This window comes from Argopecten irradians, chromosome 1 (genome assembly GCF_041381155.1).
Source record: "Argopecten irradians isolate NY chromosome 1, Ai_NY, whole genome shotgun sequence".
NCBI classification, from domain to species: Eukaryota; Metazoa; Mollusca; class Bivalvia; order Pectinida; family Pectinidae; genus Argopecten; species Argopecten irradians.
The window spans coordinates 304,435-329,859 of NC_091134.1; the positions used below are offsets into that span (position 1 = coordinate 304,435).

Genomic DNA, 25,425 nt, shown 5'->3' on the forward strand with positions numbered 1-25,425 from the left:
ACAAGCATGCTCCTAGCACTTAAATTAGATATTACAGCTTCTTAGTTATAATAAAAAACAAAGAAGATTTTAAGTCTGCTTAACCTTGTGACCTTCAATAAAGGTCAAGTTCATAATCTATCTCTATTGGCCTTCACTCCAGCATACTACATACCGGGTATTCAATATCAGGACTCTGCAAATGTAAAAATTATTTGAAGAAAAAAGTATTAATTTTTAAGAAAAAACTTCTGCAAAATACCAACAAAAATCTTTACAAATAAATACACTGTCCTAGGTAAGTCAAAAATGCTGAATTCTACTAAATACATTCACTAAATTTTGACTTCTTTACAGTTAAAATTTCTACAACGCTCCAAACTTATCTTCCCTTGGCTCATTCATTCCCAAGAAAGCAATTGTACTATTCAAATCCTAAGTCTGGAATAGTTCCTTATCAAATTACAGGGGCAACCAAGTTATGACAAACTAGTACTGCGGGTTAATCTCCTATTGTATCCTCTTTAATCTTTTATATCTATCAGTTGTGAAAGCATTAAAAATCCCTAAAATCCATTTCCGTAAATGTTTTAAAGATTAATCATGCCTGGCCTGTTAATAGCAAGATGCATCCATTAATCCCTGTCCATTGATGAATCACCCTTGGTTTGAAGTCAATACCCCATCTTCACCGAGAGTTCAGCACCAACACCTCCCTGTTCACGACTGAACATAGGATGTTAGACCCTGGTTAAGTGCACTGAAATGCACATTGGTCAATTATTTCATGGATAAATTGACTTGATTGATGGAGAAAATGCTCTGAGTGTCAATTGTCAAACTCCAGAATTGTTCAGATACATACTCTCTTAGGAGAGACTATTCATACACTGTCAGAAACAGTCTGGAGATGGCAGAATTAGTCACCAAAAACTAATATCTTCAGCAAGTAAAAAATTCTGTGTGAGTGGATGAATTCCATTTTTATACAAACCTTTCGCAAGCTTTAATCTTTGTACATTGACAATTTCATGGTAACAGCTAGTAAATTAAAGATTACATGTTGTTATTATCTCTGTATAACTCCAAACATTCTGTATTAACAAGAAACAGCATTACTATCGACATGGATATACGCTCTTCGGTGTGAAATTAGTATAAAGTCTGTAAGTACAAATGTAGCTTACCCTACAATGATTCCAAGGACGAGCACGAGGTCAGATTCATACCATTTATCTCCTGAAAACAAAAGAAAGAATTCCTGTACAATTACACTTATAAACTGCTACGACATGGCAAAGTTAAAAAGTAACAAGGATTTACTGATGGTCGTGTTGGTACATGGACAGTATAACAAAGTAACAAGGATTTACTGATGGTCGTGTTGGTACATGGACAGTATAACAAAGTAACAAGGATTTACTGATGGTGGTGTTGGTACATGGACAGTATAACAAAGTAACAAGGATTTACTGATGGTCGTGTTGGTACATGGACAGTATAACAAAGTAACAAGGATTTACTGATGGTCGTGTTGGTACATGGACAGTATAACAAAGTAACAAGGATTTACTGATGGTCGTGTTGGTACATGGACAGTATAACAAAGTAACAAGGATTTACTGATGGTCGTGTTGGTACATGGACAGTATAACAAAGTAACAAGGATTTACTGATGGTCGTGTTGGTACATGGACAGTATAACAAAGTAACAAGGATTTACTGATGGTCGTGTTGGTACATGGACAGTATAACAAAGTAACAAGGATCTACTGTGGGTCGTGTTGGTACATGGACAGTATAACAAAGTAACAAGGATTTACTGATGGTCGTGTTGGTACATGGACAGTATAACAAAGTAACAAGGATTTACTGATGGTCGTGTTGGTACATGGACAGTATAACAAAGTAACAAGGATTTACTGATGGTGGTGTTGGTACATGGACAGTATAACAAAGTAACAAGGATTTACTGATGGTCGTGTTGGTACATGGACAGTATAACAAAGTAACAAGGATTTACTGATAGTGGTGTTGGTACATGGACAGTATAACAAAGTAACAAGGATTTACTGATAGTGGTGTTGGTACATGGACAGTATAACAAAGTAACAAGGATTTACTGATGGTCGTGTTGGTACATGGACAGTATAACAAAGTAACAAGGATTTACTGATGGTCGTGTTGGTACATGGACAGTATAACAAAGTAACAAGGATTTACTGATGGTCGTGTTGGTACATGGACAGTATAACAAAGTAACAAGGATTTACTGATGGTCGTGTTGGTACATGGACAGTATAACAAAGTAACAAGGATTTACTGATGGTCGTGTTGGTACATGGACAGTATAACAAAGTAACAAGGATTTACTGATAGTGGTGTTGGTACATGGACAGTATAACAAAGTAACAAGGATTTACTGATAGTGGTGTTGGTACATGGACAGTATAACAAAGTAACAAGGATTTACTGATGGTCGTGTTGGTACATGGACAGTATAACAAAGTAACAAGGATCTACTGATAGTGGTGTTGGTACATGGACAGTATAACAAAGTAACAAGGATTTACTGATAGTGGTGTTGGTACATGGACAGTATAACAAAGTAACAAGGATTTACTGATGGTCGTGTCGGTACATGGACAGTATAACAAAGTAACAAGGATCTACTGTGGGTCGTGTTGGTACATGGACAGTATAACAAAGTAACAAGGATTTACTGATGGTCGTGTTGGTACATGGACAGTATAACAAAGTAACAAGGATTTACTGATAGTGGTGTTGGTACATGGACAGTATAACAAAGTAACAAGGATCTACTGTGGGTCGTGTTTGGTACAGTATAACAAAGTAACAAGGATCTACTGTGGGTCGTGTTGGTACATGGACAGTATAACAAAGTAACAAGGATCTACTGTGGGTCGTGTTGGTACATGGACAGTATAAAAAAGTAACAAGGATCTACTGATGGTCGTGTTGGTACATGGACAGTATAACAAAGTAACAAGGATTTACTGATGGTCGTGTCGGTACATGGACAGTATAACAAAGTAACAAGGATCTACTGATGGTCGTGTTGGTACATGGACAGTATAACAAAGTAACAAGGATTTACTGATGGTCGTGTCGGTACATGGACAGTATAACAAAGTAACAAGGATTTACTGATGGTCGTGTTGGTACATGGACAGTATAACAAAGTAACAAGGATTTACTGATGGTCGTGTCGGTACATGGACAGTATAACAAAGTAACAAGGATCTACTGATAGTGGTGTTGGTACATGGACAGTATAACAAAGTAACAAGGATTTACTGATAGTGGTGTTGGTACATGGACAGTATAACAAAGTAACAAGGATCTACTGATAGTGGTGTTGGTACATGGACAGTATAACAAAGTAACAAGGATTTACTGATAGTGGTGTTGGTACATGGACAGTATAACAAAGTAACAAGGATTTACTGATGATTGTGTCGGTACATGGACAGTATAACAAAGTAACAAGGATTTACTGTGGGTCGTGTTGGTACATGGACAGTATAACAAAGTAACAAGGATTTACTGATAGTCGTGTTGGTACATGGACAGTATAACAAAGTAACAAGGATTTACTGATAGTGGTGTTGGTACATGGACAGTATAACAAAGTAACAAGGATCTACTGTGGGTCGTGCTGGTACATCGACAGTATAACAAAGTAACAAGGATTTACTGATAGTGGTGTTGGTACATGGACAGTATAACAAAGTAACAAGGATTTACTGATGGTCGTGTTGGTACATGGACAGTATAACAAAGTAACAAGGATTTACTGATGGTTGTATTGGTACATGGACAGTATAACAAAGTTACAAGGATTTACTGATAGTCGTGTTGGTACATGGACAGTATAACAAAGTAACAAGGATTTACTGATAGTGGTGTTGGTACATGGACAGTATAACAAAGTAACAAGGATCTACTGTGGGTCGTGTTGGTACATGGACAGTATAACAAAGTAACAAGGATTTACTGATGGTCGTGTTGGTACATGGACAGTATAACAAAGTAACAAGGATTTACTGATGGTCGTGTTGGTACAGTATAACAAAGTAACAAGGATTTACTGATGGTCGTGTTGGTACATGGACAGTATAACAAAGTAACAAGGATTTACTGATGGTCGTGTTGGTACATGGACAGTATAACAAAGTAACAAGGATTTACTGATGGTCGTGTTGGTACATGGACAGTATAACAAAGTAACAAGGATTTACTGATGGTCGTGTTGGTACATGGACAGTATAACAAAGTAACAAGGATTTACTGATGGTCGTGTTGGTACAGTATAACAAAGTAACAAGGATTTACTGATGGTCGTGTTGGTACATGGACAGTATAACAAAGTAACAAGGATTTACTGATGGTTGTGTTGGTACATGGACAGTATAACAAAGTAACAAGGATCTACTGATGATTGTGTTGGTACATGGACAGTATAACAAAGTAACAAGGATTTACTGATGATTGTGTTGGTACATGGACAGTATAACAAAGTAACAAGGATTTACTGATGGTCGTGTTGGTACATGGACAGTATAACAAAGTAACAAGGATTTACTGATGGTGGTGTTGGTACATGGACAGTATAACAAAGTAACAAGGATTTACTGATGGTCGTGTTGGTACATGGACAGTATAACAAAGTAACAAGGATTTACTGATGGTCGTGTTGGTACATGGACAGTATAACAAAGTAACAAGGATTTACTGATGGTCGTGTTGGTACATACAGTATAACAAAGTAACAAGGATTTACTGATGGTCGTGTTGGTACATGGACAGTATAACAAAGTAACAAGGATTTACTGATGGTCGTGTTGGTACAGTATAACAAAGTAACAAGGATTTACTGATGGTCGTGTTGGTACATGGACAGTATAACAAAGTAACAAGGATCTACTGATGGTCGTGTTGGTACATGGACAGTATAACAAAGTAACAAGGATTTACTGATGGTCGTGTTGGTACATGGACAGTATAACAAAGTAACAAGGATTTACTGATGGTCGTGTCGGTACATGGACAGTATAACAAAGTAACAAGGATTTACTGATGGTCGTGTCGGTACATGGACAGTATAACAAAGTAACAAGGATTTACTGATGGTCGTGTTGGTACATGGGCAGTATAACAAAGTAACAAGGATTTACTGATAGTGGTGTTGGTACATGGACAGTATAACAAAGTAACAAGGATTTACTGATGGTCGTGTTGGTACATGGACAGTATAACAAAGTAACAAGGATCTACTGTGGGTTGTGTTGGTACATGGACAGTATAACAAAGTAACAAGGATTTACTGATAGTGGTGTTGGTACATGGACAGTATAACAAAGTAACAAGGATCTACTGATGATTGTGTTGGTACATGGACAGTATAACAAAGTAACAAGGATCTACTGATGATTGTGTCGGTACATGGACAGTATAACAAAGTAACAAGGATCTACTGATGATTGTGTTGGTACATGGACAGCATAACAAAGTAACAAGGATCTACTGATGATTGTGTTGGTACATGGACAATATAACAAAGTAACAAGGATTTACTGATGATTGTGTTGGTACATGGACAGTATAACAAAGTAACAAGGATCTACTGATGGTCGTGTCGGTACATGGACAGTATAACAAAGTAACAAGGATCTACTGATGATTGTGTCGGTACATGGACAGTATAACAAAGTAACAAGGATCTACTGATGATTGTGTTGGTACATGGACAGTATAACAAAGTAACAAGGATCTACTGATGATTGTGTTGGTACATGGACAGTATAACAAAGTAACAAGGATTTACTGATGATTGTGTTGGTACATGGACAGTATAACAAAGTAACAAGGATTTACTGATGGTCGTGTTGGTACATGGACAGTATAACAAAGTAACAAGGATTTACTGATAGTGGTGTTGGTACATGGACAGTATAACAAAGTAACAAGGATTTACTGATGGTCGTGTTGGTACATGGACAGTATAACAAAGTAACAAGGATTTACTGATGGTCGTGTTGGTACATGGACAGTATAACAAAGTAACAAGGATTTACTGATGGTCGTGTTGGTACATGGACAGTATAACAAAGTAACAAGGATTTACTGATAGTGGTGTTGGTACATGGACAGTATAACAAAGTAACAAGGATCTACTGTGGGTCGTGTTGGTACATGGACAGTATAACAAAGTAACAAGGATTTACTGATGGTCGTGTTGGTACATGGACAGTATAACAAAGTAACAAGGATTTACTGATGGTTGTGTTGGTACATGGACAGTATAACAAAGTAACAAGGATCTACTGATGGTCGTGTTGGTACATGGACAGTATAACAAAGTAACAAGGATTTACTGATGGTCGTGTTGGTACATGGACAGTATAACAAAGTAACAAGGATCTACTGTGGGTCGTGTTGGTACATGGACAGTATAACAAAGTAACAAGGATTTACTGATGGTCGTGTTGGTACATGGACAGTATAACAAAGTAACAAGGATTTACTGATGGTTGTGTTGGTACATGGACAGTATAACAAAGTAACAAGGATTTACTGATGGTCGTGTTGGTACATGGACAGTATAACAAAGTAACAAGGATTTACTGATGGTCGTGTTGGTACATGGACAGTATAACAAAGTAACAAGGATTTACTGATGGTCGTGTTGGTACATGGACAGTATAACAAAGTAACAAGGATTTACTGATGGTCGTGTTGGTACATGGACAGTATAACAAAGTAACAAGGATTTACTGATAGTGGTGTTGGTACATGGACAGTATAACAAAGTAACAAGGATTTACTGATAGTGGTGTTGGTACATGGACAGTATAACAAAGTAGCAAGGATCTACTGTGGGTCGTGTTGGTACATGGACAGTATAACAAAGTAACAAGGATTTACTGATGGTCGTGTTGGTACATGGACAGTATAACAAAGTAACAATTAAGGATTTACTGATAGTGGTGTTGGTACATGGACAGTATAACAAAGTAACAAGGATCTACTGTGGGTCGTGTTGGTACAGTATAACAAAGTAACAAGGATCTACTGTGGGTCGTGTTGGTACATGGACAGTATAACAAAGTAACAAGGATTTACTGATGGTCGTGTTGGTACATGGACAGTATAACAAAGTAACAAGGATTAACTGATGGTCGTGTTGGTACATGGACAGTATAACAAAGTAACAAGGATCTACTGATAGTGGTGTTGGTACATGGACAGTATAACAAAGTAACAAGGATTTACTGATGGTCGTGTTGGTACATGGACAGTATAACAAAGTAACAAGGATCTACTGATGGTCGTGTTGGTACATGGACAGTATAACAAAGTAACAAGGATTTACTGATGGTCGTGTTGGTACATGGACAGTATAACAAAGTAACAAGGATTTACTGATGGTTGTGTTGGTACATGGACAGTATAACAAAGTAACAAGGATTTACTGATGGTTGTGTTGGTACATGGACAGTATAACAAAGTAACAAGGATTTACTGATGGTCGTGTTGGTACATGGACAGTATAACAAAGTAACAAGGATTTACTGATAGTGGTGTTGGTACATGGACAGTATAACAAAGTAACAAGGATTTACTGATGGGTCGTGTTGGTACATGGACAGTATAACAAAGTAACAAGGATTTACTGATGGTCGTGTTGGTACAGTATAACAAAGTAACAAGGATTTACTGATGGTGTGTTGGTACAGTATAACAAAGTAACAAGGATTTACTGATGGTCGTGTTGGTACATGGACAGTATAACAAAGTAACAAGGATTTACTGATGGTCGTGTTGGTACATGGACAGTATAACAAAGTAACAAGGATTTACTGATGGTCGTGTTGGTACATGGACAGTATAACAAAGTAACAAGGATTTACTGATGGTCGTGTTGGTACAGTATAACAAAGTAACAAGGATTTACTGATGATGTGTGTTGGTACATGGACAGTATAACAAAGTAACAAGGATTTACTGATGGTCGTGTTGGTACATGGACAGTATAACAAAGTAACAAGGATTTACTGATGGTCGTGTTGGTACATGGACAGTATAACAAAGTAACAAGGATTTACTGATGGTCGTGTTGGTACATGGACAGTATAACAAAGTAACAAGGATCTACTGTGGGTCGTGTTGGTACATGGACAGTATAACAAAGTAACAAGGATTTACTGATGGTTGTGTTGGTACATGGACAGTATAACAAAGTAACAAGGATCTACTGATGGTCGTGTTGGTACATGGACAGTATAACAAAGTAACAAGGATTTACTGATGGTCGTGTTGGTACATGGACAGTATAACAAAGTAACAAGGATTTACTGATGGTCGTGTTGGTACATGGACAGTATAACAAAGTAACAAGGATTTACTGATGGTCGTGTTGGTACATGGACAGTATAACAAAGTAACAAGGATCTACTGATGGTCGTGTTGGTACATGGACAGTATAACAAAGTAACAAGGATTTACTGATGGTCGTGTTGGTACATGGACAGTATAACAAAGTAACAAGGATTAACTGATGGTCGTGTTGGTACATGGACAGTATAACAAAGTAACAAGGATTTACTGATGGTCGTGTTGGTACATGGACAGTATAACAAAGTAACAAGGATCTACTGATGGTCGTGTTGGTACATGGACAGTATAACAAAGTAACAAGGATTTACTGATGGTTGTGTTGGTACATGGACAGTATAACAAAGTAACAAGGATCTACTGATGATTGTGTTGGTACATGGACAGTATAACAAAGTAACAAGGATTTACTGATGGTCGTGTTGGTACATGGACAGTATAACAAAGTAACAAGGATTTACTGATAGTGGTGTTGGTACATGGACAGTATAACAAAGTAACAAGGATTTACTGATGGTCGTGTCGGTACATGGACAGTATAACAAAGTAACAAGGATTTACTGATAGTGGGTGTTGGTACATGGACAGTATAACAAAGTAACAAGGATCTACTGTGGTCGTGTTGGTACATGGACAGTATAACAAAGTAACAAGGATTTACTGATGGTCGTGTTGGTACATGGACAGTATAACAAAGTAACAAGGATCTACTGATGGTCGTGTTGGTACATGGACAGTATAACAAAGTAACAAGGATTAACTGATGGTTGTGTTGGTGACAGTACAAAGTAACAGGACATGGTATATGACAGTATAACAAAGTAACAAGGATTTACTGATGGTCGTGTTGGTACATGGACAGTATAACAAAGTAACAAGGATTTACTGATGGTCGTGTTGGTACATGGACAGTATAACAAAGTAACAAGGATTTACTGATGGTCGTGTTGGTACATGGACAGTATAACAAAGTAACAAGGATTTACTGATGGTCGTGTTGGTACATGGACAGTATAACAAAGTAACAAGGATTTACTGATGGTCGTGTTGGTACATGGACAGTATAACAAAGTAACAAGGATCTACTGATGGTTGTGTTGGTACATGGACAGTATAACAAAGTAACAAGGATTTACTGATGATTGTGTTGGTACATGGGTATAACAAAGTAACAAGGATTTACTGATGTTGTGTTGGTACATGGACAGTATAACAAAGTAACAAGGATTTACTGATGGTCGTGTTGGTACATGGACAGTATAACAAAGTAACAAGGGTGTTGGTACATGGACAGTATAACAAAGTAACAAGGATTTACTGATGGTCTGTTGGTACATGGACAGTATAACAAAGTAACAAGGATTTACTGATGGTCGTGTTGGTACATGGACAGTATAACAAAGTAACAAGGATTTACTGATGGTCGTGTTGGTACATGGACAGTATAACAAAGTAACAAGGATTTACTGATGGTCGTGTCGGTACATGGACAGTATAACAAAGTAACAAGGATTTACTGATGGTCGTGTTGGTACATGGACAGTATAACAAAGTAACAAGGATTTACTGATGGTCGTGTTGGTACATGGACAGTATAACAAAGTAACAAGGATTTACTGATGGTCGTGTTGGTACATGGACAGTATAACAAAGTAACAAGGATTTACTGATGGTCGTGTTGGTACATGGACAGTATAACAAAGTAACAAGGATTAGCTGATGGTCGTGTTGGTACATGGACAGTATAACAAAGTAACAAGGATTTACTGATGGTCGTGTTGGTACATGGACAGTATAACAAAGTAACAAGGATTTACTGATGGTCGTGTTGGTACATGGACAGTATAACAAAATAACAAGGATCTACTGATGGTCGTGTTGGTACATGGACAGTATAACAAAGTAACAAGGATTTACTGATAGTGGTGTTGGTACCCAAGGGAGGCAGCCATTTTGCAAGGCAGTTTTCTAATGTCATGTCATTGTTTGATTCATATCATTTATACACTATAGTGACATATACAAAAATGTTGCAAAGGCCATAGCATATCACCATGTTATTGTGGAATAGAGGGTGGGGCAGGTTAATATAAAGTGATCAGGAGGTCGGTGTGACAATATTTTCAATACATTCCACTTGACCTGAGAGAAGTAAACCTCACAGCTTTACAGGATTTAATGGTGGAGCACCAAAACCCAAAAATGTTTCTACTCAGTTGACAATAATACAGGGCCCTATAAGGATCACTCACCCAGGACTGAAACTATATACGTGTGTGTGTGTGTGTGTGTGTGTGTGTGTGTGTGTGTGTGTGTGTGTGTTAGTGTTAATTTTAGCATCTTATGAGTAACAGCCAGACCAGATTAAAACCTGGAACCTCAGGGTTGTATTAATGGAATACTCTACACATTAGAAACAATGACATGATACCACTTATAATCAAACATATCACATCTAAACGCTTGTCAACACAGCTGGAATCTTATCTTCTAAAATCCTTGAGATATCAACTCGATCTTCTTGAATTCTTTCCCATTGGAGATACAAATGGTGAACATGATACCAATGATTATCTCCCTAAGGTTATCTTATCTTACTACATAAGGTGCAACCTGGTCAGACAGCTGACCTCTTAGGCAAGTCAATATTCATCACATCTCTCATATCTGGTCACAACTTTGATGTTTCCCTGGTCACATCTCTGATGTTTACCTGGTCACATCTCTGATGTTTACCTGGTCACAGGAATGATGTTTACCTGGTCACATCTTTGATGTTTCCCTGGTCACAGGAATGATGTTTACCTGGTCACAGGAATGATGTTTACCTGGTCACAGGAATGATGTTTACCTGGTCATATCTCTGATGTTTACCTGGTCACATCTCTGATGTTTACCTGGTCACAGGAATGGTGTTTACCTGGTCACATCTATGATGTTTACCTGGTCACATCTCTGATGTTTACCTGGTCACATCTCTGATGTTTACCTGGTCACATCTCTGATGTTTACCTGGTCACATCTCTGATGTTTACCTGGTCACAGGAATGGTGTTTACCTGGTCACATCTATGATGTTTACCTGGTCACATCTCTGATGTTTACCTGGTCACATCTCTGATGTTTACCTGGTCACATCTCTGATGTTAGACTGGCCACCAGAACCTAAATTGTTGATAAGACTTTCTCAGCAGAGTTCTTTACTAGATTATCTCCCCCTAGTTTAAAACTTAGAATCAGGCATGTTGTAGAGACAAAAATAATCAAGCCAAATTTTAGTGATTTTTTTTAATATTCTAAAGACTGGTGGCCAGTCTACTCTGATGTTTACCTGGTCACATCTATGATGTTTACCTGGTCACATCTCTGATGTTTACCTGGTCACATCTCTGATGATGTTTACCTGGTCACAGGAATGATGTTTACCTGGTCACAGGAATGATGTTTCCCTGGTCACATCTCTGATGTTTACCAGGTCACAGGAATGTTTACCTGGTCACATCTCTGATGTTTACCTGGTCACATCTCTGATGTTTACCTGGTCACAGGAATGTTAACCTGGTCACATCTATGATGTTTACCTGGTCACAGGAATGATGTTTACCTGGTCACAGGAATGATGTTTACCTGGTCACATCTCTGATGTTTACCTGGTCATATCTATGATGTTTACCTGGTCATATCTCTGATGTTTACCTGGTCATATCTATGATGTTTACCTGGTCATATCTCTGATGTTTACCTGGTCATATATCTGATGTTTACCTGGTCATATCTATGATGTTTACCTGGTCATATCTATGATGTTTACCTGGTCATATCTCTGATGTTTACCCTGTCATAGGAATGATGTTTACCTGGTCACATCTCTGATGTTTACCTGGTCACATCTCTGATGTTTACTTGGTCATATCTCTGATGCTTATTTGGTCATACTTGATGTTTACTTGGTCACATCTATGATGTTTATTTGGTCATATCTCTGTTGTTTACTTGGTCATACTCTGATGTTTATTTGGTCATATCTCTGATGTTTACCTGGTCACATCTCTGATGTTTACCTGGTCACATCTCTGATGTTTACCTGGTCACATCTATGATGTTTACCTGGTCACATCTCTGATTTTTACCTGGTCACATCTCTGATGTTTACCTGGTCACATCTCTGTTTACCTGGTCACATCTCTGATGTTTAATTGATCATATCTCTGATGTTTATTTGGTCATATCTCTGATGTTTATTTGGTCATATCTCTGATGTTTATTTGGTCATACTTGATGTTTACTTGGTCATATCTCTGATGTTTATTTGGTCATATCTCTGTTGTTTACTTGGTCACATCTCTGATGTTTACCTGGTCACATCTCTGATGTTTACCTGGTCATATCTATGATGTTTACCTGGTCACATCTCTGATGTTTACCTGGTCACATCTATGATGTTTACCTGGTCACATCTATGATGTTTACCTGGTCATATCTCTGATGTTTACCTGGTCACAGGAAATGTTTACCTGGTCACATCTATGATGTTTACCTGGTCACATCTCTGATGTTTACCTGGTCACATCTCTGATGTTTACCTGGTCACATCTCTGATGTTTACCTGGTCACAGGAATGTTAACCTGGTCACATCTATGATGTTTACCTGGTCACAGGAATGATGTTTACCTGGTCACAGGAATGATGTTTCCCTGGTCACATCTCTGATGTTTACCAGGTCACAGGAATGTTTACCTGGTCACATCTCTGATGTTTACCTGGTCACATCTATGATGTTTACCTGGTCATATCAGGAATGTTTACCTGGTCACATCTCTGATGTTTACCTGGTCACATCTCTGATGTTTACCTGGTCATATCTATGATGTTTACCTGGTCATATCTCTGATGTTTACCTGGTCATATCTCTGTTGTTTACCTGGTCACATCTCTGATGTTTACCTGGTCACATCTCTGATGTTTACCTGGTCATATCTCTGATGTTTACTTGGTCATATCTCTGATGTTTATTTGGTCATACTTGATGTTTACTTGGTCATATCTCTGATGTTTACCTGGTCATATCTCTGTTGTTTACTTGGTCACATCTCTGATGTTTACCTGGTCACATCTCTGATGTTTACCTGGTCATATCTCTGATGTTTACTTGGTCATATCTCTGATGTTTATTTGGTCATACTTGATGTTTACTTGGTCATATCTCTGATGTTTATTTGATCATATCTCTGATGTTTATTTGGTCATATCTCTGATGTTTATTTGGTCATATCTCTGATTTTTATTTGGTCATACTTGATGTTTACTTGGTCATATCTCTGATGTTTATTTGGTCATATCTCTGTTGTTTACTTGGTCACATCTCTGATGTTTACCTGGTCACATCTCTGATGTTTACCTGGTCACATCTATGATGTTTACCTGGTCACATCTTTGATGTTTACCTGGTCACATCTCTGATGTTTACCTGGTCACATCTCTGTTTACCTGGTCACATCTCTGATGTTTACCTGGTCACATCTCTGTTTACCTGGTCACATCTCTGATGTTTACCTGGTCACATCTCTGATGTTTACCTGGTCACATCTATGATGTTTACGTGGTCACATCTCTGATGTTTACCTGGTCACATCTCTGATGTTAACCTTGTCAATGTCACTACAGAGCTATCACAGTGCTGTTGTTTACCTCATCACAGTAGGATATCTGGGTTATATCCTTGACAATGATTGTCCTTATTCTGTACAGATTACATCCTACTTCTGTATTCAATGATGTAACCATTGGATACTAATAATGAATCTACACAAAACAGGTAGGCAGGCATTCTAAACAACCAGAGAGAAATCATTATCATTTTTTTTTATTTCAAAACATTTTGGGTGACAAATCACAATAATGGATTGATATGAAACATGGGCGGTTGGCCTTCATATCTCAGACTCTCCCACAATCACAGCTATATAATCATAATGTTATTGCAATGTTTTAGACATGGACAAACTCAGGGATTTTTTCAGTAAATATACACATCTGTTTATACAAACTAAGGAGTAACTTAATACCGCCCCATGCTTTACACCAGTTTTAAGATCATGTTCAAATGTTTGTTTTTCTATCCCCACTTTGATGTCTTATTTGAAGTCATGTGTGTTTAAAATATTTGGGTTTTAGAAAGTGGATTAACTATACAATTTTCCCCCTAAATTCCAATATTGATTTTCCCCTAAATCCCGGTTTTTGATAAGTATACAGGTGTCCATGTATTTTTATAGCATGATGTCTGTAGGACATTTCAAAATAGGTGTGACCTTTTGACCTTTTTTTTTAACTTTTATGATTTTGTTCAGTTGAACCAAATATTCATTTTCGAATAGATTTGGCTAATCCAGATCAAGCCAGTATGATGACTATGAAACCTTTTGAATGATTTGATATAAATGATCTCCCATTTATATAATTGATATAAATGATCTCCCATTTATATAATTGACATAAGTGATCTCCCATTTATATATTTGACACAAATGATCTCCCATTTATATAATTGATATAAGTGAGCTCCCATTTATATAATTGATATAAATGATCTCCCATTTATATAATTGATATAAATGATCTCCCATTTATGTAATTGATATAAATGATCTCCCATTTATATAATTGATATAAATGATCTCCCATTTATATAATTGACATAAGTGATCTCCCATTTATATATTTGACACAAATGATCTCCTCCCATTTATATAATTAATATAGGTAAGTGATCTCCCATTTATATAATTGATTTAAATGATCTCCCATTTATATAATTGATATAAATGATCTCCCATTGATAAAATTGCTATAAATGATCTCCCATTTATATAATTGCTATAAATAATCTCCCATTTAAAAAATTGATATAAGTGATCTCCCATTTATATAATTAATATAAATGATCTCCCATTTATATAATTGATATATTCATATAATTGACATAAGTGATCTCGCATTTATATAATTGATATAATTAATCTCCCATTTATATAATTGATATAAGTGATCTCCCAATTATATAACCGATATATTAAGTGATCTCCTATTTATTTCAGTTGAAATTAGCATTGAGACTAGCACTGTAGGCAACAATATACTTTATCTATATAGATTGATACATTTTGTCAGCTTTCCTTTACTCAAGCTGAAATCAGATTTAAGGCTTGTGTTCAATGTAATAACCTTTTCTATAGCATTATCCTCTATTGTATATTTAACACTGTTAGGATTGCTTGTCAATAATTTTCCAGAGTTACCAATATACAAAGGTTTTAAGACTGATGATTCATTATCTAATCAATTATCTAAACAAAAGATATATATAGGTAAAGGGGAATCATTGTTTAATTTGTCTACAGCTTCCTCTACTACAATATATATATAGGTATAGGGGAATCATTGTTTAATTTGTCTACAGCTTCCTCTACTACAGGATATATATAGGTATAGGGGAATCATTGTTTAATTTGTCTACAGCTTCCTCTACTACAAGATATATATAGGTATAGGGGAATCATTGTTTAATTTGTCTACAGCTTCCTCTACTACAGGATATATATAGGTATAGGGGAATCATTGTTTAATTTAATGTCTACAGCTTCCTCTACTACAGGATATATATAGGTATAGGGGAATCCTTGTTTAATTTGTCTACAGCTTCCTCTACTACAAGATATATATATATAGGGTAATCATTGTTTAATTTGTCTACAGCTTCCTCTACTACAAGATATATATAGGTATAGGGGAATCATTGTTTAATTTGTCTACAGCTTCCTCTACTACAAGATATATATAGGTAAAGGGGAATCATTGTTTAATTTGTCTACAGCTTCCTCTACTACAAGATATATATAGGTAAAGGGGAATCATTGTTTAATTTGTCTACAGCTTCCTCTACTACAATATATATATAGGTAAAGGGGAATCATTGTTTAATTTGTCTACAGCTTCCTTTACTACAAGATATATATAGGTAAAGGGGAATCATTGTTTAATTTGTCTACAGCTTCCACTACTACAAGATATATATAGGTAAAGGGGAATCTTTGTTTAATTTGTCTACAGCTTCCTCTACTACAAGATAAATATATGTATAGGGGAATCATTGTTTAATTTTTCTACAGCTTCCTCTACAACAAGATTAATATAGGTATAGGGGAATCATTGTTTAATTTGTCTACAGCTTCCTCTACTACAATATATATATAGGTAAAGGGGAATCCTTGTTTAATTTGTCTACAGCTTCCTCTACTACAAGATATATATAGGTATAGGGGAATCATTGTTTAATTTGTCTACAGCTCCCTCTACTACAAGTCTTGTAGTAGAGGGAGCTGTAGACAAATTAAACAATGATTCCCCTATACCTATATATATATCTTGTAGTAGAGGAAGCTGTAGACAAATTAAACAATGATTCCCCTATACCTAAATATATCTTGTAGTACAAGATATATTTAGGTATAGGGGAATCATTGTTTAATTTGTCTACAGCTTCCTCTACTACAAGATATATATAGGTAAAGGGGAATCTTTGTTTAATTTGTCTTCAGCTTCCTCTACTACAAGATATATATAGGTATAGGGGAATCATTGTTTAATTTGTCTACAGCTCCACTACTACAAGATATATATAGGTAAAGGGGAATCATTGTTTAATTTGTCTACAGCTTCCACTACTACAAGATATATATAGGTAAAGGGGAATCTTTGTTTAATTTGTCTACAGCTTCCTCTACTACAAGATATATATAGGTAAAGGGGAATCATTGTTTAATTTGTCTACAGCTTCCTCTACTACAAGATATATATGCAGGTATAGGGGAATCCTTGTTTAATTTGTCTACAGCTTCCTCTACTACAAGATATATATAGGTATAGGGGAATCCTTGTTTAATTTGTCTACAGCTTCCTCTACTACAGGATATATATAGGTAAAGGGGAATCATTGTTTAATTTGTCTACAGCTTCCTCTACTACAAGATATATATAGGTAAAGGGGAATCATTGTTTAATTTGTCTACAGCTTCCTCTACTACAAGATATATATAGGTATAGGGGAATCATTGTTTAATTTGTCTACAGCTTCCTCTACTACAAGATATATATAGGTAAAGGGGAATCATTGTTTAATTTGTCTACAGCTTCCTCTACTACAAGATATATAAAGGTAAAGAGGAGTCATTGTTTAATTTGTCTACAGCTTCCTCTACTATAAGATATATATAGGTAAAGGGGAATCATTGTTTAATTTGTCTACAGCTTCCTCTACTACAATATATATATAGGTAAAGGGGAATCATTGTTTAATTTGTCTACAGCTTCCTTTACTACAAGATATATATAGGTAAAGGGGAATCATTGTTTAATTTGTCTACAGCTTCCTCTACTACAAGATATATATAGGTAAAGGGGAATCTTTGTTTAATTTGTCTACAGCTTCCTCTACTACAAGATATATATAGGTAAAGGGGAATCTTTGTTTAATTTGTCTACAGCTTCCTCTACTACAAGATATATATAGGTAAAGGGGAATCATTGTTTAATTTGACTACAGCTTCCTCTACTACAATATATATATAGGTAAAGGGGAATCATTGTTTAATTTGTCTACAGCTTCCTCTACTACAAGATATATATAGGTATAGGGGAATCATTGTTTAATTTGTCTACAGCTTCCACTACTACAAGATATATATAGGTAAAGGGGAATCTTTGTTTAATTTGTCTACAGCTTCCTCTACTACAAGATATATATAGGTAAAGGGGAATCTTTGTTTAATTTGTCTTCAGCTTCCTCTACTACAAGATATATATAGGTATAGGGGAATCCTTGTTTAATTTGTCTACAGCTCCACTACTACAAGATATATATAGGTATAGGGGAATCCTTGTTTAATTTGTCTACAGCTTCCTCTACTACAAGATATATATAGGTAAAGGGGAATCTTTGTTTAATTTGTCTACAGCTTCCTCTACTACAAGATAAATATATGTATAGGGGAATCATTGTTTAATTTGTCTACAGCTTCCTCTACTACAAGATATATATAGGTAAAGGGGAATCTTTGTTTAATTTGTCTACAGCTTCCACTACTACAAGATATATATAGGTAAAGGGGAATCTTTGTTTAATTTGTCTACAGCTTCCTCTACTACAAGATAAATATATGTATAGGGGAATCATTGTTTAATTTTTCTACAGCTTCCTCTACAACAAGATTAATATAGGTATAGGGGAATCCTTGTTTAATTTGTCTACAGCTCCACTACTACAAGATATATATAGGTATAGGGGAATCCTTGTTTAATTTGTCTACAGCTCCACTACTACAAGATATATATAGGTATAGGGGAATCATTGTTTAATTTGTCTACAGCTTCCTCTACTACAAGATATATATAGGTATAGGGGAATCCTTGTTTAATTTGTCTACAGCTCCACTACTACAAGATATATATAGGTATAGGGGAATCATTGTTTAATTTGTCTACAGCTTCCTCTACTACAAGATATATATAGGTATAGGGGAATCATTGTTTAATTTGTCTACAGCTTCCTCTACTACAAGATATATATAGGTATAGGGGAATCCTTGTTTAATTTGTCTACAGCTTCCTCTACTACAAGATATATATAGGTATAGGGGAATCCTTGTTTAATTTGTCTACAGCTTCCTCTACTACAGGATATATATAGGTAAAGGGGAATCTTTGTTTAATTTGTCTTCAGCTTCCTCTTCTACAAGATATATATAGGTAAAGGGGAATCATTGTTTAATTTGTCTACAGCTTCCTCTACTACAAGATATATATAGGTAAAGGGGAATCTTTGTTTAATTTGTCTACAGCTTCCTCTACTACAAGATATATATAGGTAAAGGGGAATCATTGTTTAATTTGTCTACAGCTTCCTCTACTACAAGATATATATAGGTATAGGGGAATCCTTGTTTAATTTGTCTACAGCTTCCTCTACTACAAGATATATATAGGTATAGGGGAATCCTTGTTTAATTTGTCTACAGCTTCCTCTACTACAGGATATATATAGGTAAAGGGGAATCATTGTTTAATTTGTCTACAGCTTCCTCTACTACAAGATATATATAGGTAAAGGGGAATCTTTGTTTAATTTGTCTACAGCTTCCTCTACTACAAGATATATATAGGTATAGGGGAATCATTGTTTAATTTGTCTACAGCTTCCTCTACTACAAGATATATATAGGTAAAGGGGAATCATTGTTTAATTTGTCTACAGCTTCCTCTACTACAAGATATATATAGGTAAAGAGGAGTCATTGTTTAATTTGTCTACAGCTTCCTCTACTACAAGATATATATAGGTATAGGGGAATCATTGTTTAATTTGTCTACAGCTTCCTCTACTACAAGATATATATAGGTATAGGGGAATCATTGTTTAATTTGTCTACAGCTTCCTCTACTACAAGATATATATAGGTATAGGGGAATCATTGTTTAATTTGTCTACAGCTTCCACTACTACAAGATATATATATAGGTAAAAGGGAATCATTGTTTAATTTGTCTTCAGCTTCCTCTACTACAAGATATATATAGGTATAGGGGAATCATTGTTTAATTTGTCTACAGCTTCCACTACTACAAGATATATATAGGTAAAGGGGAATCATTGTTTAATTTTTCTACAGCTTCCTCTACTACAAGATATATATAGGTATAGGGGAATCAATGTTTAATTTGTCTACAGCTTCCTCTACTACAGCTTTACTTTGGTTTAATACAATGCAAAATATATCTCTACTAAAACAATAACCTTTAACCCCAAATAACTGAGAAGACCTTGACCTTGATAACCCTGACTGACTTATCTACAGACCTAACAGATCACACTATCTAAAACTATTTATATCTATCTAATCTCTCTCCTCCTTAAAACATACATCACGATAAAATACATGTGAATGCAGCAGGTGCATTGTCAACTGGTGCTATAGGTAGTGTCCTGGTCAGGTATTCCCTGTGTCATGCTTTAACTGTCAACTAGAGTAATTCCACCTAGTGGCAGTTCTGATGATAGAAAAGTGCCACATAGTGCCAGTCATGAGGATAGAAAAGTGCCATCTAGTGCCAGTCCTAATACCTTTAATAGAAAAGTGCCATCTAGTGCCAGTCCTAATAATAGAAAAGTGCCATCTAGTGCCAGTCCTAATAATAGAAAAGTGCCACATAGTGCCAGTCCTGAGGATAGAAAAGTGCCTCTAGTGCCAATCCTAATGATAGAAAAATGCCACCTGGGGTCAGTCTTAAAGATAGAAAAGTGCCACCTAATGGTAGTCCTAATGATAAAAAAGCACCAACTAGTGGCAGTCCTGGTGATAGAGAAGTGCCACCTGGGGCCAGTCCTGAATATAGAAAAGTGCCATCTGGTGGCAGTCTTAATGATAGAAAAGTGCCACCTGGTGGCAGTCCTAATGATAGAAAAGTGTCACCTGTTGGCAGTCCTAATGATAGAAAAGTGTCACCTGTCGGCATTCTAACTACCCGGTATACATATAGACTGGGACAAACATCACACCCCAGTACTATCAGCATGGAAATGCAGTGTCAAGGTCAACTGTCAAGGTCAAATGTCAAGGTCAACGTCTACTGTCAGGTCAGCTGTGTCAAGGCCATTCAAGGTCACCATGGTACACATAACCTATTCATAAAAAGATATGAAATGTGACATCAGATCAAAGAACTACATTCCTCCATAGTTAATGGAGTATTCTAGATAATATCATAAGAGGGTATTTGAAATTTTTTATCATTCCAATCTTAATTTGATCTGGAATTTTTAATTACTTGACACAATGCATTTCCACACATAATTAAATGTGTGTAAGCTGTTAACATTAATTGGGTGCAAATAACAGTATACACCTGCCAAAAATCGTCAGGGAATCTTGTTATGTCTACCTGGAAAAACCGTCCATTATCTTGAGGATTAAATGTACTGTAATTTCAAGGCTGTGTCATTTCATTTAAATCATGCAATATATATCAAATTTCCAATTATATCTGTGATCTGCTTTCTATTCTAATCATATCATCTTTTGCATGTCAGATTACATAAAGATAAAGACAATTTCTATTTTCTCAATCCAAAGAAAAAAAATATCTTAACAATTTAAAAGACAATCTCGGTATGTAGTACATGTGAAGCAGGTCTGGGCTTTTTCATTTGCTAGTGATCAACTAGCACAAAATAGCAAAGTATCTGTTAACAACGTATTACACACAATATCACGCTATGGTAATGTCATGTATCAACTACGACCTTCTTAACTAATACAATATACTAACAATTAAGTATTACTCAACATCAGCTAAGTAACTCCTAATGTATTCCCTAACATTAGCTATGTAACCCCTCAAGTGTCACCTAACTTTAGCTAAGTAACCTCCTAAAGTGTCACCTAACTTAAGCTAAGTAACCTCCTAAAGTGTCACCTAACTTTAGCTATGTAACCCATCAAGTGTCACCTAACTTTAGCTAAGTTACCTCCTAAAGTGTCACCTAACTTTAGCTAATATAAGTAACCTCCTAAAGTGTCACCTAACTTTAGCTATGTAACCCCTAAAATGTCACCTAACTTTAGCTAAGTAACCTCCTAAAGTGTCACCTAACTTTAGCTATGTAACCCCTAAAGTGTCACCTAACTTTAGCTTAGTAACCTCCTAAAGTGTCACCTAACTTTAGCTATGTAACCCCTAAAGTGTCACCTAACTTAAGCTATGTAACCCCTAAAGTGTTACTTAACTTTAGCTATGTAACTCCTAAAGTGTCACCTAACTTTAGCTATGTAACCCCTTAAGTGTCACCTAACTTAAGCTAAGTAACCCCCTAAAGTGTCACCTGACTTTATCTAAGTAACCCCCTAAAGTGTTACCTAACATTAGCAATGTAATCCCCAAAAGTGTAACCTAACATTTAGCTATGAAACCCCGGCAATGGTTAGGTGCCCTACTTAGTGTAACCTAGTGCCTGTTAAGTATCCCCCTTAAGTATCCCCCTTTAGTGTCCTCCGGCAATGGTAAGGTGCCCCACTTAGTGTAACCTAGTGCCTGTTAAGTATCCCCCTTAAGTGTCCCCCAGCAATGGTTAGGTGCCCCACTTAGTGTAACCTAGTGCCTGTTAAGTATCCCCCTTAAGTGTCCCCCAGCAATGGTTAGGTGCCCCACTTAGTGTAACCTAGTGCCTGTTAAGTATCCCCCTTAAGTGTCCCCCGGCAATGGTTAGGTGCCCCACTAAGTGTTACCTAGGGCCTTTTGAGTATCCCCAGTATGTCACCCTGTGTCAGTGGTTTATAACCCTGCATTAGCTAAGTAAAACTAAAAGTATATTTATCAAACTCAAGTAAAAAGTAAATTCATCTGACAAATTTATGATCCCTGCATAACAGGGGCTCATTTTTGCCAAGCAACTGTAAAATACACCTTAGCTATCTGGAGAGGACAAATTACATAACGGTGATAACTTCTCAGATAGCGAGAGTGGCATTTAGGAAAGGACTACAAGCATTTTACAACACTAAAGGGGCTCCAAGATACACCAATATAAGGTACCTAGAAATGACAGATAATCTGTCAGAGAATTAAAGTTTTCATTTTTATTTTACAAGTCTGAACCAATCATTTCAAATATTACTCATAAAAAACAAATGGAGAATATAAACTACAATGCAGTATCCCTGCTATGCTTCACATGATACAATGTATTTCTTTTATTTAAAACATTAATCATGACAATAATTAACCACAACTAGTTACCATGGAAACTACTTATTGTGTTTAGGAATCTCTCTCTATCTAAATCTATGTTTGTATATAGAGTGACAATAAAGTAATAAGGAATTGTACAGATCAGCTTGAGACTTGTGGAGTGTTACAGTAATTCACCTGGTGATCAAGTACATGTATTGACAACTACCAGGCGAGACACTTTTATTACATTCCTAGCTAATCTTTCTCTGTTTGGTTACATAATTATTTAGACCAGTTAAAAATGTATATAAAAAAATGTTGAGAATAACATTCTCTAAACATTTGGCGGCTGACAAAGAATTCTTGCTAAATCCTTGCTAAATGCATAATGTTCATACCTCTCCTCATTAAATATAACAGGTATGTTAATTGTTTGTAAACGGAATTAGGAAGTAATCCAAGACGGTATTAGGAACTAAACAGCTTATTACACGTCAACACCTGTACTAAATGACAATCTAATTTCTGATACAATGCTCAGACACCTTCCATTTACAGGTATTTAATCTTAAGTTACCTCCGTACAGTACGACACTGACAGTCCCCAGGGGCCTATAATGGAAATAACAAGATACAGTGCTGGTTTTCACCACAGTGCTGGTTTTCACCAATTTTAGTGAATATCTACACAAGTTATCATGTTCACAACAAAGGTCCAATAATAATTATTACTGCAAAGGGCAATAACTCTGTAAGTTACAGTTGACTCAAGCCAATTTTCAAACTCGTCTGAAATCTTTCCAATGTTATGCTACATACAAAGTTTCATTATGCTGGGTGCATATTTATTAAAGTTCTACAGCTGGATCAAGCCGATTTTCAAACTCATCCGAGATCTTTCCAATGTTAGTCTACATATAAAGTTTCATTACGCTTGGTGCATATTTACTCAAGTTATCATATTCATAAGAAAATGTTAATGTGACCTAGTAAAAAGAATGAAAAGATAAAATTAATCACAGCTACTGAGAGTGTTTAGAATTGCACATAAAAGTTATCAGAATTTGTACATAAGATAAGTATTACAATAATTAATTCATAATTGGAGGTTTGAAAATAAGATTCACTATTAAGCATATGCATACATTCCAATTTAAAAAAAAATATACATGCATGCATAATATCAAATATATTTACCCTAAAATTAGTATACATACACACTGAGTGTAAATTCAACTGCTTAAAATATTGTCAATGAAGAAAAACCTACTTTAAAAAATGAACATTTTGAGATAATATCCATCAATTTATAACAGATATCTCCTTTAAGATAATCAATGATTACCACAATCATTTTAGTTGAATGTAATTCAAACTTCTCTGGACAGCTATCCAATCAAAGTCAAACATAAATAAACCATGTACCGCACATAAATAGTAGGACTGTTTTGTGTGACATGTACTACACATAAATAGTATGACTGTTCTGTTTATCGATCCTTACCTTTACCAATTGCTGCTTCCATACAGTGTTGTAAGTAAATGGTGTCAAAACCTGAAATGTTTTTGAAAATTTGAGAGCGTACCTTTCACTCAGGTGAGTAAGATTATAGTACTAAGTCCACCTGCCAGGTAAAAATACAGGTATACAGGTACGCTAAACCTGAGTACACATGTCAGACACAACAAATCTCAAAAACAAACATTGAGCTCAACAATTGACATTAACACTGCATAGCCTTTCCTCAAACGGCCTGCCAAATGGCTCAATACAGTGACCACGACTTTATAGTTAGACAGCCCACTATTGACAATGTTTTTTAATGCAGTACAAAGCTACTACGCCATTAACAAGGGATACCACGGGACTGCTCCACCCCTCAGGCTCCGGGTGCTAGTACATTGTATACTCATTTGAAATCTCCATTAGTACAGCTTTGTTTTAGGGCACATTTCACTTTATATTCACCTATCCCAAGGCTTTTTTTACAGTATCTGGGCAGAAATCTGTGTTCAGTAAAATGTTTTACTTCCAAATCATTTTAAAACTTTGCTTTATGGGCATTGTAAGAGTCCCCCTGTGTTGTCAGCTGAATCTAGTACACAGGTTACAATGGTTTACAGTGAATATCATTTATAACCGTTCTCTCATATGAAGGAAGACTTTTTGAATCTTTAATTGTATAGTACAGCATGGGCAGTGCATGTCAAACTGTGATGAGAAACAAAGATATTTCCTTTGGCCTA

General features: G+C 36.0%; 1 protein-coding gene across 1 annotated transcript in view; it reads right to left on the bottom strand.

Annotated features, from left to right (window-relative positions):
* Nucleotides 1–24,845, bottom strand: part of LOC138314367 (D-glucuronyl C5-epimerase-like) — a 92,857-nt gene extending 68,012 nt beyond the window's left edge. The window contains exons 1-2 of the mRNA XM_069254680.1: nucleotides 24,683–24,845; nucleotides 1,167–1,218 (exon numbers count right to left, since the gene is read on the bottom strand). The gene's annotated coding sequence lies outside the window, so the exon portion shown is untranslated. The remainder of the gene's footprint in view (nucleotides 1–1,166; nucleotides 1,219–24,682) is intronic.
* Nucleotides 24,846–25,425: the final 580 nt, after the last annotated feature.